This window comes from Bombina bombina, chromosome 4 (assembly GCF_027579735.1).
Source record: "Bombina bombina isolate aBomBom1 chromosome 4, aBomBom1.pri, whole genome shotgun sequence".
Lineage (NCBI taxonomy): Eukaryota > Metazoa > Chordata > Amphibia > Anura > Bombinatoridae > Bombina > Bombina bombina.
The window spans coordinates 1236814750-1236830248 of NC_069502.1; the positions used below are offsets into that span (position 1 = coordinate 1236814750).

Here is a 15499-nt window from a genome sequence, read left to right on the forward strand (position 1 = left end):
ACACATAACAGGAGCTGTGAATCCATGTCTAAAGTACAATGTATGTGAAAAATAACACAAAAAAATGAATGCCCAATAGTTTGACAAAGACTAGTGGTTGAATTAGTGTATGGAAAGTGTTAAAATACCTGCATTTGAAATACCCTAGGATGTCTACTTTTCAAAAATATATGGCTTGATGGGGGTAAATTACATTGGCCGGCTTCAGAAATGTCTTAAATAGAACATGGGTGCATGGGATGTGAAAATGGGAAGTGTAAAAAATGGAATGTGCTTCCTAAAAATAAGGCCTTTTAGCCCACAGAGAACCCAACACACCTATACATGGGTGGTATCACTGTACTCAGGAGATGTTGTTGAACACATATTAAGGTGTTTTTTGGCAGTAACACATAACAGGAACTGAGAATCCATGCCTAAAGTACAATGTGTGTGAAAAATAACACAAAAAAATGACTACCCAAAAGTTTGACAATGACTGGTGGTTGAATTAGTGCATGGAAAGTGTTAAAATACCACCATTTAAAATACCCTAGGGGGTCTACTTCTCAAAAATATATGGTTTGATGGGGGTAAATTTCATTGACCGGCTTCAGAAATGTCCCAAATAGGACATTGGTGCATGATGACCGATGTGAAAATTCCAAGTTGAAAAACTGGAATGCGCTTCCTAAAAATAAGGCCATTTAGCCCCCAGAGAACCCGACACACCTATACATGGGTGGTATCACTGTACTCAGGAGATGTTGTTGAACACATATTGAGGTGTTTTTTGGCAGTAACACATAACAGGAACTGAGAATCCATGCCTAAAGTACAATGTGTGTGAAAAATAACACAAAAAAATGACTACCCAAAAGCTTGACAAAGACTGGTGGTTGAATTAGTGAATGGAAAGTGTTAAAATACCAGCATTTGAAATACCCTAGGGTGTCTACTTTTCAAAAATATATGGTTTGATGGGGGTAAATTCCATTGGCCAGCTTCAGAAATGTCCCAAATAGGACATGGGTGCATGATGACCGATGTGAAAATTCCAAGTTGAAAAACTGGAATGCGCTCTCTAAAAATAAGGGCTTTTAGCCCCCCGAGAACCCGACACACCTATACATGGGTGGTATCACTGTACCCAGGAGATGCTGCTGAAGACATATTAGGGTGTTATTTGGCAGTAACCCTTAATATTATCAGTAAATGTATTCTTAAATTGCTATTTTGTCAAAAAATCTAATTATTTTCCCCCCCCCCCCAAACTTTGGCATAGATTGGTGGTAAAATGGTTGCATGAAAAAAGTCAAAATAACCCAAGTTTAATACCTTAGGTTGTCTTCTTTTAAAAAATATATACATTTGAAGGGTTATTCAGGGATTCCTGACAGATATTGGTGTTACAATGTAACTATCGCCAATTTTGAAAAAACATGGTTTTGAAATAGCAAAGTGCTACTTGTACTTATTGCCCTATAACTTGCAAAAAAAGCAAAGAACATGTAAACATTGGGTATTTATAAACTCAGGACAAAATTTAGAAACTGTTTAGCATTGGTATTTTATGGTGGTTGTAGATGTGTATGAGATTTTGGGGCTCAAAAAAAAAATTTTTTTTATAGTAAATTATAAGATATGATGAAAATAATCATATCTTTAGAAAATCCATTTAATGGCGAGAAAAACAGTATATAATATGTGTGGGTACAGTAAATGAGTAAGAGGAAAATTACAGTTAAACACAAACATCGCAGAAATGCAAAAATAGCCTTGGTCCCAGATGGTCAACAAATTGAAAAGTGGTCTGGTCACTAAGGGGTTAATAAGAGTTAATTTATTTCGTTAGATTTAAATTATATTAAACTTAGGGGGGTGTTAGGGTTCGGGTTAGAGTTAGCTTTAGGGGTTAATACATTTATTATAGTAGCGGTGAGGTCCGGTCGGCAGATTAGGGGTTAATTATTGTAGGTAGGTGGAGGCGACGTTGGGGACGGCATATTAGGGGTTAATAAATATAATATAGGGGTCGGCGGTGTTAGGGGCAGCAGATTAGGGGTACATAGGGACAATGTAAGTAGCGACGGTTTACGGAGCGGCAGATTAGGGGTTAATAATAATATGCAGGGGTCAGCGATAGCGGGGGCGGCAGATTAGGGGTTAATAAGTGTAAGGCTAGGGGTGTTTAGACTCGGGGTACATGTTAGAGTGTTAGGTGCAGACTTAGGAAGTGTTTCCCCATAGCAAACAATGGGGCTGCGTTAGGAGCTGAACGCTGCTTTTTTGCAGGTGTTAGGTTTTTTTTCAGCTCAAAATGCCCCATTGTTTCCTATGGGGATATCGTGCACGAGCACGTTTTTGAAGCTGGCCGCGTCCGTAAGCACCGCTGGTATCGAGAGTTGCAGTGGCGGTAAATATGCTCTACGCTCCCTTTTTGGAGCCTAACGCAGCCATTCTGTGAACTCTAAATACCAGCGGTATTTAAAAGGTGCGGGGAAAAAAAAGCATGCGTTAGCTACGCGGGTCGTTACCGTCAAAACTCTAAATCTAGCCGTAAGTGTATAACAGCAGTTACTGCACCAGACTAAGTGTATAACAGCAGTTACTGCACCAGACTAAGTATATAACAGCAGTTACTGCACCAGACTAATTATATAACAGCAGTTACTGCACCAGACTAATTATATAACAGCATTTACAGCAACTGACTAAGTGTATAACAGCAGTTACTGCACCAGACTAAGGGGGGTAGTTATCAACGTGTCTATTTTACCTGTCTTCGCCGGCCCAATACGCCCGCCTAAGCTCGCCTCACATCGCCGCCGCGGACCTGCAACAATTCGCCTAAGTTATCAAAAAAGCTGTCAAAAATCCGCGCACCAAGTACGGGGCGATGAGCAGCGGACTGTGAGAGTTATCACTCATTCGATCTCGCTGCTCTTCGGCTTTTTTACAGCTTTCTTGCTAGCCTGTCACTAAGCACCCACACTAACTATACTGTTCTTCCCCCTATACCGGCGCCCCCGGAGCCCCCCGCAACTAAATAAAGTTACTAACCCCTAAACCGCCACTCCTAGACCCCGCCGCAACTCTTATAAATGTATTAACCCCTAAACCGCTGCTCCCAGACACCGCTGCCACCTACATTATACCTAGTAACCCCTATCCTGCCCCCCCCTATACCGTCGCCCTCTATAATAAAGTTATTAACCCCTATCCTGCTGATCCCGCACCTCGCCGCAACAAAATAAATACTTTAACCCCTAAACCGCCGCTCCCTGACCCCGCCGCAACCTATATTAAACGTATTAACCCCTAATCTGCCCCCCTACACCGTCGCCACCTATAATAAATGTATTAACCCCTATCCTGCCCCCCAATACACCGCCGCCACTGTAATAAAATTATTAACCCCTAAACCTAAGTCTAACACTAACCATAACACCCCCTAACTTAAATATTAATTAAATAAATCTAAATAATATTTCTATTATGAACTAAATTAATCCTATTTAAAACTAAATACTTACCTTTAAAATAAACCCTAATATAGCTACAATATAAATAATAATTATATTGTAGCTATCTTAGGATTTATTTTTATTTTACAGGCAAATTTCATTTTTTTTTAACTAGGTACAATAGCTATTAAATAGTTATTAACGATTTAATAGCTTACCTAGCTAAAATAAAGAGAAATTAACCTGTAAAATAAAAACTAACCTAAGTTACAATTAAACCTAACACTACACTATCATTAAATTAATTAATTAAATAAACTACAAATAACTACAATTAAATACAATTACATAAACTAACTAAAGTACAAAAATAAAAAAAGCTAAGTTACAAAAAATAAAAAAATAAGTTACAAACATTTTAAAAATATTACAACAATTTTATGCTACTTACACCTAATCTAAGCCCCCTAATAAAATAACAAACCCCCCCAAAATAAAAAAATGCCCTACCCTATTCTAAATTTAAAAAGTTCAAAGCTCTTTTACCTTACCAGCCCTTAAAAGGGCCTTTTGTGGGGGCATGCCCCAAAGAATTCAGCTCTTTTGCCTGTAAAAGAAAAATACAACCCTCCCCCAACATTAAAACCCACCACCCACATACCCCTAATCTAACCCAAACCCCCCTTAAAATAACCTTACACTAATCCCCTGAAGATCATCCTACCTTGAGTCGTCTTCACTCAGCCGAGCAGCGATGGAACCGAAGAGGAGACCCGGAGCGGCAGAAGTTATCCTCCAAGCGGCGCTGAAGAAATCTTCCATCCGATGAAGTGATCCTCCAAGCGGCGCTGAAGAAGTCTTCCATCCGGGCGATGTCATCTTCCAAGCGGCGCTGAAGAAGCCTTCTATCCGGGCGATGTCATCTTCCAAGCGGGGTCTTCAATATTCATCCCGCCAACGCGGAACATCCTTCTTTACCGACGGACTACCGACGAATGAAGGCTCCTTTAAGGGACGTCATCCAAGATGGCGTCCTTTCAATTCCGATTGGCTGATAGGATTCTATCAGCCAATCGGAATTAAGGTAGGAAAAATCTGATTGGCTGATTGAATCAGCCAATCAGATTCAAGTTCAATCCGATTGGCTGATCCAATCAGCCAATCAGATTGAGCTTGCATTCTATTGGCTGATCGGAACAGCCAATAAAATGCAAGCTCAATCTGATTGGCTGATTGGATCAGCCAATCGGATTGAACTTGAATCTGATTGGCTGATTCCATCAGCCAATCAGATTTTTCCTACCTTAATTCCGATTGGCAGATAGAATCCTATCAGCCAATCGGAATTGAAGGGACGTCCCTTAAAGGAGCCTTCATTCGTCGGTAGTCCGTCGGTAAAGAAGGATGTTCCACGTCGGCGGGATGAAGATTGAAGACCCCGCTTGGAAGATGACATTGCCCGGATAGAAGACTTCTTCAGCGCCTCTTGGAAGATGACATCGCCCGGATGGAAGACTTCTTCAGCGCCGACTGGAGGATCACTTCATCGGATGGAAGATTTCTTCAGCGCCCCTTGGAGGATAACTTCTGCCGCTCCGGATGTCCACTTCGGTTCCATCGCTGCTCGGCTGAGTGAAGACGACTCAAGGTAGGATGATCTTCAGGGGATTAGTGTTAGGTTATTTTAAGGGGGGTTTGGGTTAGATTAGGGGTATGTGGGTGGTGGGTTTTAATGTTGGGGGGGGTTGTATTTTTCTTTTACAGGCAAAAGAGCTGAATTCTTTGGGGCATGCCCCACAAAGGCCCTTTTAAGGGCTGGTAAGGTAAAAGAGCTTTGAACTTTTTTAATTTAGAATAGGGTAGGGAATTTTTTTATTTTGGGGGGCTTTGTTATTTTATTAGGGGGTTTAGAGTAGGTGTAATTAGTTTAAAATTGTTGTAATATTTTTCTAATGTTTGTAAATATTTTTTTATTTTTTGTAACTTAGTTATTTTTTATTTTTTGTACTTTAGTTAGTTTATTTAATTGTATTTATTTGTAGGTATTGTATTTAATTAATTTATTGATAGTGTAGTGTTAGGTTTAATTGTAGATAATTGTAGGTATTTTATTTAATTAATTTATTGATAGTGTAGTGTTAGGTTTAATTGTAACTTAGGTTAGGATTTATTTTACAGGTAATTTTGTAATTATTTTAACTAGGTAGCTATTAAATAGTAAATAACTATTTAATAGCTATTGTACCTGGTTAAAATAAATACCAAGTTGCCTGTAAAATAAATATAAATCCTAAAATAGCTACAATATAATTATAATTTATATTGTAGCTATATTAGGGTTTATTTTACAGGTAAGTATTTAGCTTTAAATAGGAATAATTTATTTAATAAGAGTTAATTTAGTTCGTTAGATTTAAATTATATTTAAGTTAGGGGGGTGTTAGTTGTAACGGTACCAACCGGATACCAAGGGTTAACACCAGGGAACAATGTCCTGCATAGGGAATCAGCAATTCACAACCCAGCCAGTTTTCAGGTTTTAAACAGAATGAATTTTATTAAGGCTCATATGCCCAGTATTTATGCAGGTCTGACCCCCCCAGAAGGGGGGTTGAAAGAATGTTGTACATTAGATGGAGGGAACACGCCCTTTTACATGATACAATAGAATACCTTGCTCAAGCTGATAACAATTTAAACACAGACACACACTTGTCTTTCCTTATCATCTAGGGTCTGCTCTCTGAGGTTGATTAAACAATGGACTGTGTATCAATAACATTAATGACAGTGCACAATAGCTGAACACAGTTAACTCTTTCAGTGCTGACAGAAGGGTCTGTCACATCTACATAGCACAATATACAGCCTATAGACAACCTTTCTTATGTTATAGTCCAGAAGTGGCTAGGTTTGCCACAATGCTCCCCCAGAACCAAGCCGGCATACACAGTCTGATCCCAACGGATCGGCTTGGGGATGTCCGGGGCAACAACTTTCGGCTCAAGTAGGCTACGGGGGTTCTCCGCCATCTGCTCCAACTTGGCTCAGTACTGCCCCCACCCCAAACATGGAAGCGTCTCTTCCCGGAGGGACTGGGCTTGGGTAGTCACAGGGTTAACATCAGCGGGATCCATGGGAGCATAGGCAGAAACAAGGGGGGCCAAGTCATTTCCAAGGAGAACATCAGCAGGTAAGTCCTTCTTGACCCCCACATTCACAAGTCTAGCACCCACTCCCCAATCCAAATGTACCCTGGCAACAGGTAGGCGGAACACAGTGCCCCCTGCTACCCTCACAGCCACAGTGTCTCCAGTGTGCTGTTTCTCAGGCACCAAGTTCTCTTGAAGCAAGGTCATGGTAGCACCAGTATCCCGTAGACAACTGACCTCCTTCCCATTCACTTTAACCCGTTGCCGGTTATTCCGGTGGGCAGCTTGCACGGGGTCTGCTTCATGTAGGCTGCCCCAGCATTCTGGCGCCTCTACGTAGCGGGCCACAGGCTGAGGATTATGTGGGATTCCGCCAGCGGGTCTTCTCCAGGACTGTGCTTGATTCGCTGCGTTTAGGGGACACTCTGGTCTTTTGTGCCCTAGTTGCTTACATCCAAAGCACCGAATAGGTTGTGAGTAGCCCCGCGAATTGAACCGGGCTCTCTGAGGGTAGTTCGTGGCCGGAGGCCGTGTGGTATAGCGGTGCGCCGGGGGTTGGTAACTGGCAGCTGCTGGGGTGACTGGGGGTCTGTACTCCACTCTAGCAGTGGGCAATCGGTATACTGCTCCCCCTGCCCCTCGTACTGCCACGGATCCGCCAGTGGGTGCTGTATCCGGCACCAAATGGGGAGCTATCAGGGTTAAAGTAGCTCCCGAATCCCGAAGTCCCTGGACCGACATCACCTCATGCAGAATTCCCAGGGGTTCCTCGGCTTGGGTGCTCAACACCTCATGAGCGGCTGGCTCCGTTTGGTAATGGTGAGCAGCCGCCCTTGGGGCCAGGTTCTGTCTGACCTGGTTCCAAGCTTGTCTGCTCCGATTTTGGGTGCACTCACGTGCCATATGTCCCCACTGCTTGCAGGTGTGGCATTGTATATTAGCCCGTCCGTTGTTAGGCTGTAGTCCATGGTGCCTCCTGGCATCAAAATGCTGGTCTGCTAATCTGGCTGCTTCGGTTAAGGTGAGGGGTTTTCGATCTCTCACCCATTCTTGGGCTTCTGGGGACAAGCCGTTAAAGAATTGCTCCAACAGCATCAGTTGTCGCAATTCTTCCATGGTGGTAGCTTGGCTGGCCTGTATCCACCCCTGAGATGCTTGATCCAGCTTGTGGGCCCACTCTGCATGGGAATCTCTTTCTGGCTTGCGCAGGCCTCTAAACTTGCGCCGGTATGCCTCTGAGGTAATGGCATATCTTTCCAAGATCGCTCTCTTCACTTTAGCGTAATCCTTGCTGTCCTCCCTGGGTACAGCGCGATACGCTTCCGCTGCCCTACCGGCTAGCTTGCCTGCTAGCACCGGCACCCATACGGACTGCTCCAAATCATGTAACTCGCACAGTCTCTCAAAATCCTGTAAATACCCATCAATCTCATCCTTCTCCTCACAAAACATTTTAAATGCATGGTATGGGATTTTGGGTCTTACTGGGTTGCTGAGTGCGTCCAAAATGGATTCTGCTCGGGAGGATGCATTCCGCGGACTGTGTGCCATCACGTACTCCTGCACATCTGCCATTACCACGGATAGCATATCCCGTGGTACAGGTTGGGGTAAAAATTCCAGCCTGGTCCTCATTTCCCTCTGGTATAGGGTCTCCTCCATGGCTGCTGGAGGCGTAGCGCTGCGAGCTCTGTCTCCCTCCATCAGCTCAGCAATTAATATAGCCTTGGGTTTGCTGCTGCCTATCTTTCCCCTGGCTTCTAGCAGTTCCTTTTACGTTTGTCTCTTTAGCTTAGAATAATCCATCTCCATTCACTTCGGTCCCTGGTACTCCTTCCATCTTAGTCAGTATTGTAGTAATTCCCCTCTTCCTGAGGTTACTGGCTTGTGTAGTTGCTCTTCTGGGCGATAAGGTTCATTCCGTCGCTTGCCACCAATTGTAACGGTACCAACCGGATACCAAGGGTTAACACCAGGGAACAATGTCCTGCATAGGGAATCAGCAATTCACAACCCAGCCAGTTTTCAGGTTTTAAACAGAATGAATTTTATTAAGGCTCATATGCCCAGTATTTATGCAGGTCTGACCCCCCCAGAAGGGGGGTTGAAAGAATGTTGTACATTAGATGGAGGGAACACGCCCTTTTACATGATACAATAGAATACCTTGCTCAAGCTGATAACAATTTAAACACAGACACACACTTGTCTTTCCTTATCATCTAGGGTCTGCTCTCTGAGGTTGATTAAACAATGGACTGTGTATCAATAACATTAATGACAGTGCACAATAGCTGAACACAGTTAACTCTTTCAGTGCTGACAGAAGGGTCTGTCACATCTACATAGCACAATATACAGCCTATAGACAACCTTTCTTATGTTATAGTCCAGAAGTGGCTAGGTTTGCCACATTAGTGTTAGGGTTAGACTTAGCTTTAGGGGTTAATACATTTATTATAGTAGCGGTGTGGTCCGGTCGGCAGATTAGGGGTTAATTATTGTAGGTAGGTGGAGGCGACGTTGGGGGCGGCAGATTAGGGGTTAATAAATATAATATAGGGGTCGGCTGTGTTAGGGGCAGCAGATTAGGGGTTCATAGGGATAACATAGGTTGCGGCGGTGTACGGAGTGGCAGATTAGGGGTTAAAAAAATATGCAGGTGTCAGCGATAGCAGGGGCGGCAGATTAGGGGTTAATAAATATAATATAGGGGTCGGCGGTGTTAGGGGCAGCAGATTAGGGGTTCATAGGGATAACATAGGTTGCGGCGGTGTACGGAGCGGCAGATTAGGGGTTAATAATAATATGCAGGGGTCAGCGATAGCAGGGGTGGCAGATTAGGGGTTAATAAATATAATATAGGGGTCGGCGGTGTTAGGGGCAGCAGATTAGGGGTTCATAGGGATAACATAGGTTGCGGCGGTGTACGGAGCGGCAGATTAGGGGTTAATAATAATATGCTGGGGTCAGCGATAGCGGTGGCAGCAGATTAGGGGTTAATAAGTGTAAGGTTAGGGGTGTTTAGACTCGGGGTACATGTTAGGGTGTTAGGTGCATACTTAGGAAGTGTTTCCCCAAAGCTGAACGCTGCTTTTTTGCAGGTGTTAGTTTTTTTTTCAGCTCAAACAGCCCCATTGTTTCCTATGGGGGAATCATGCACAAGCACGTTTTTGAAGCTGGCCGCGTCCGTAAGCACCGCTGGTATCGAGAGTTGCAGTGGCGTTAAATATGCTATACGCTCCCTTTTTTGGAGCCTAACGCAGCCCTTCTGTGAACTCTAAATACCAGCGGTATTTAAAAGGTGCGGGGGAAAAAAAAGCATGCGTAGCTAACGCACCCCTTTGGCCGCAGAACTCTAAATCTAGCCGTAAGTATATAACAGCAGTTACTGCACCAGACTAAGTGTATAACAGCAGTTACTGCACCAGACTAAGTATATAACAGCAGTTACTGCACCAGACTAAGTGTATAACAGCAGTTACTACACCAGACTAAGTATATAACAGCAGTTACTGCACCTGACTAAGTGTATAACAGCAGTTACTGCACCAGACTAAGTATATAACAGCATTTACTATACCAGACTAAGTGTATAACAGCAGTTACTGCACCAGACTAAGTGTATAACAGCAGTTACTGCACCAGACTGAGTATATAACAGCAGTTACTGCACCAGACTAAGTGTATAACAGCAGTTACTGCACCAGACTAAGTGTATAACAGCAGTTACTGCACCAGACTAAGTGTATAACAGCAGTTACTGCACCAGACTAAGTATATAACAGCAGTTACTGCACCAGACTAAGTATATAACAGCAGTTACTACACCAGATTAAGTGTATAACAGCAGTTACTGCACCAGACTAAGTATATAACAGCAGTTACTGCACCAGACTAAGTATATAACAGCAGTTACTGCACCAGATTAAGTGTATAACAGCAGTTACTGCACCAGACTAAGTATATAACAGCAGTTACTACACCAGATTAAGTGTATAACAGCAGTTACTGCACCAGACTAAGTATATAACAGCAGTTACTGCACCAGACTAAGTATATAACAGGAGTTACTGCACCAGACTAAGTGTATAACAGCAGTTACTACACCAGATTAAGTGTATAACAGCAGTTACTGCACCAGACTAAGTATATAACAGCAGTTACTACACCAGATTAAGTGTATAACAGCAGTTACTGCACCAGACTAAGTATATAACAGGAGTTACTGCACCAGACTAAGTGTATAACAGCAGTTACTGCACCAGACTAAGTGTATAACAGCAGTTACTGCACCAGACTAAGTGTATAACAGCAGTTACTGCACCTGACTAAGTGTATAACAGTAGTTACTGCACCAGACTAAGTATATAACAGCAGTTACTGCACCAGACTAAGTGTATAACAGCAGTTACTGCACCAGACTAAGTATATAACAGCAGTTACTGCACCAGACTAAGTATATAACAGCAGCTACTGCACCAGACTAAGTATATAACAGCAGTTACTGCACCAGACTAAGTATATAACAGCAGTTACTGCACCAGACTAAGTATATAACAGCACTTACTGCACCAGACTAAGTGTATAACAGCAGTTACTGCACCAGACTAAGTGTATAACAGCAGTTACTGCACCAGACTAAGTATATAACAGCAGTTACTGCACCAGACTAAGTTTATAACAGCAGTTACTGCACCAGACTAAGTGTATAACAGCAGTTACTGCACCAGACTAAGTGTATAACTGCAGTTACTGCACCAGACTAAGTTTATAACAGCACTTACAGCACCAGACTAAGTGTATAACAGCAGTTACTGCACCAGACTAAGTATATAACAGCAGTTACTGCACCAGACTAAGTATATAACAGCAGTTACTGCACCTGGCTAAGTGTATAACAGCAGTTACTGCACCAGACTAAGTATATAACAGCACTTACTGCACCAGACTAAGTGTATAACAGCAGTTACTGCACCAGACTAAGTATATAACAGCACTTACTGCACCAGACTAAGTGTATAATAGCAGTTACTGCACCAGACTAAGTGTTTAATAGCAGTTACTGCACCAGACTAAGTGTATAACAGCAGTTACTGCACCAGACTAAGTGTATAACAGCAGTTACTGCACCAGACTAAGTATATAACAGCAGTTACTGCACCAGACTAAGTGTATAACAGCAGTTACTGCACCAGACTAAGTGTATAACAGCAGTTACTGCACCAGACTAAGTGTATAACAGCAGTTACTGCACCAGACTAAGTGTATAACAGCAGTTACTGCACCAGACTAAGTATATAACAGCAGTTACTGCACCAGACTAAGTTTATAACAGCAGTTACTGCACCAGACTAAGTGTATAACAGCAGTTACTGCACCAGACTAAGTGTATAACTGCAGTTACTGCACCAGACTAAGTTTATAACAGCACTTACAGCACCAGACTAAGTGTATAACAGCAGTTACTGCACCAGACTAAGTATATAACAGCAGTTACTGCACCAGTGACCAGACTAAGTATATAACAGCAGTTACTGCACCTGGCTAAGTGTATAACAGCAGTTACTGCACCAGACTAAGTATATAACAGCACTTACTGCACCAGACTAAGTGTATAACAGCAGTTACTGCACCAGACTAAGTATATAACAGCACTTACTGCACCAGACTAAGTGTATAATAGCAGTTACTGCACCAGACTAAGTGTTTAATAGCAGTTACTGCACCAGACTAAGTGTATAACAGCAGTTACTGCACCAGACTAAGTATATAACAGCAGTTACTGCACCAGACTAAGTGTATAACAGCAGTTACTGCACCAGACTAAGTATATAACAGCAGTTACTGCACCTGACTAAGTGTATAACAGCAGTTACTGCACCAGACTAAGTATATAACAGCATTTACTGCACCAGACTAAGTGTATAACAGCAGTTACTGCACCAGACTAAGTGTATAACAGCAGTTACTGCACCAGACTGAGTATATAACAGCAGTTACTGCACCAGACTAAGTATATAACAGCAGTTACTGCACCAGACTAAGTATATAACAGCAGTTACTGCACCAGACTAAGTGTATAACAGCAGTTACTGCACCAGACTAAGTGTATAACAGCAGTTACTGCACCAGACTAAGTATATAACAGCAGTTACTGCACCAGACTAAGTGTATAACAGCAGTTACTGCACCAGACTAAGTGTATAACAGCAGTTACTGCACCGGACTAAGTGTATAACAGCAGTTACTGCACCAGACTAAGTGTATAACAGCAGTTACTGCACCAGACTAAGTATATAACAGCAGTTACTGCACCAGACTAAGTATATAACAGCAGTTACGGCACCAGACTAAGTATATAACAGCAGTTACTACACCAGATTAAGTGTATAACAGCAGTTACTGCACCAGACTAAGTATATAACAGCAGTTACTGCACCAGACTAAGTATATAACAGCAGTTACTGCACCAGATTAAGTGTATAACAGCAGTTACTGCACCAGACTAAGTATATAACAGCAGTTACTACACCAGATTAAGTGTATAACAGCAGTTACTGCACCAGACTAAGTATATAACAGCAGTTACTGCACCAGACTAAGTATATAACAGGAGTTACTGCACCAGACTAAGTGTATAACAGCAGTTACTACACCAGATTAAGTGTATAACAGCAGTTACTGCACCAGACTAAGTATATAACAGCAGTTACTACACCAGATTAAGTGTATAACAGCAGTTACTGCACCAGACTAAGTATATAACAGCACTTACTGCACCAGACTAAGTGTATAACAGCAGTTACTGCACCAGACTAAGTGTATAACAGCACTTACTGCACCAGACTAAGTGTATAACAGCAGTTACTGCACCAGACTAAGTGTATAACAGCAGTTACTGCACCAGACTAAGTATATAACAGCAGTTACTGCACCAGACTAAGTGTATAACAGCAGTTACTGCACCAGACTAAGTGTATAACAGCAGTTACTGCACCAGACTAAGTGTATAACTGCAGTTACTGCACCAGACTAAGTTTATAACAGCAGTTACTGCACCAGACTAAGTATATAACAGCACTTACTGCACCAGACTAAGTATATAACAGCAGTTACTGCACCAGACTAAGTATATAACAGCAGTTACTGCACCAGACTAAGTATATAACAGCACTTACTGCACCAGACTAAGTGTATAACAGCAGTTACTGCACCAGACTAAGTGTATAACTGCAGTTACTGCACCAGACTAAGTTTATAACAGCACTTACAGCACCAGACTAAGGCCTAGATTTAGAGTTCGGCGGTAAAAGGGCTGTTAACGCTCCGCGGGTTTTTTTCTGGCCGCACCATAAATTTAACTCTGGTATCGAGAGTTCAAACAAATGCTGCGTTAGGCTCCAAAAAAGGAGCGTAGAGCATTTTTACCGCAAATGCAACTCTCGATACCAGAGTTGCTTACGGACGCGGCCGGCATCAAAAACGTGCTCGTGCACGATTCTCCCATAGGAAACAATGGGGCTGTTTGAGCTGAAAAAAAACCTAACACCTGCAAAAAAGCAGCGTTCAGCTCCTAACGCAGCCCCATTGTTTCCTATGGGGAAACACTACCTACGTCTGCACCTAACACTCTAACATGTACCCCGAGTCTAAACACCCCTAGCCTTACACTTATTAACCCCTAATCTGCCGCCCCCGCTATCGCTGACCCCTGCATTACACTTTTAACCCCTAATCTGCCGCTCCGTAAACCGCCGCCACCTACGTTATCCCTATGTACCCCTAATCTGCTGCCCTAACATCGCCGACCCCTATGTTATATTTATTAACCCCTAATCTGCCCCCCACAACGTCGCCGACACCTGCCTACACTTATTAACCCCTAATCTGCCGAGCGGACCTGAGCGCTACTATAATAAAGTTATTAACCCCTAATCCGCCTCACTAACCCTATCATAAATAGTATTAACCCCTAATCTGCCCTCCCTAACATCGCCGACACCTACCTTCAATTATTAACCCCTAATCTGCCGACCGGAGCTCACCGCTATTCTAATAAATGTATTAACCCCTAAAGCTAAGTCTAACCCTAACACTAACACCCCCCTAAGTTAAATATAATTTTTATCTAACGAAATAAATTAACTCTTATTAAATAAATAATTCCTATTTAAAGCTAAATACTTACCTGTAAAATACATCCTAATATAGCTACAATATAAATTATAATTATATTATAGCTATTTTAGGATTAATATTTATTTTACAGGCAACTTTGTAATTATTTTAACCAGGTACAATAGCTATTAAATAGTTAAGAACTATTTAATAGTTACCTAGTTAAAATAATTACAAATTTACCTGTAAAATAAATCCTAACCTAAGATATAATTAAACCTAACACTACCCTATCAATAAAATAATTAAATAAACTACCTACAATTACCTACAATTAACCTAACACTACACTATCAATAAATTAATTAAACACAATTGCTACAAATAAATACAATTAAATAAACTATCTAAAGTACAAAAAATAAAAAAGAACTAAGTTACAGAAAATAAAAAAATATTTACAAACATAAGAAAAATATTACAACAATTTTAAACTAATTACACCTACTCTAAGCCCCCTAATAAAATAACAAAGACCCCCAAAATAAAAAATTCCCTACCCTATTCTAAATTAAAAAAGTTACAAGCTCTTTTACCTTACCAGCCCTGAACAGGGCCCTTTGCGGGGCATGCCCCAAGAAGTTCAGCTCTTTTGCCTGTAAAAAAAAAAATACAATACCCCCCCCCAACATTACAACCCACCACCCACATACCCCTAATCTAACCCAAACCCCCTTAAATAAACCTAACACTAATCCCCTGAAGATCTTCCTACCTTAA

At 41.9% G+C, this 15499-nt stretch overlaps 1 protein-coding gene across 1 annotated transcript in view; it reads left to right on the forward strand.

The window, feature by feature from the left end:
- Nucleotides 1–15499, forward strand: part of PEX6 (peroxisomal biogenesis factor 6) — a 548800-nt gene that overhangs the window by 391479 nt on the left and 141822 nt on the right. The gene's annotated exons all lie outside the window — the stretch shown is intronic.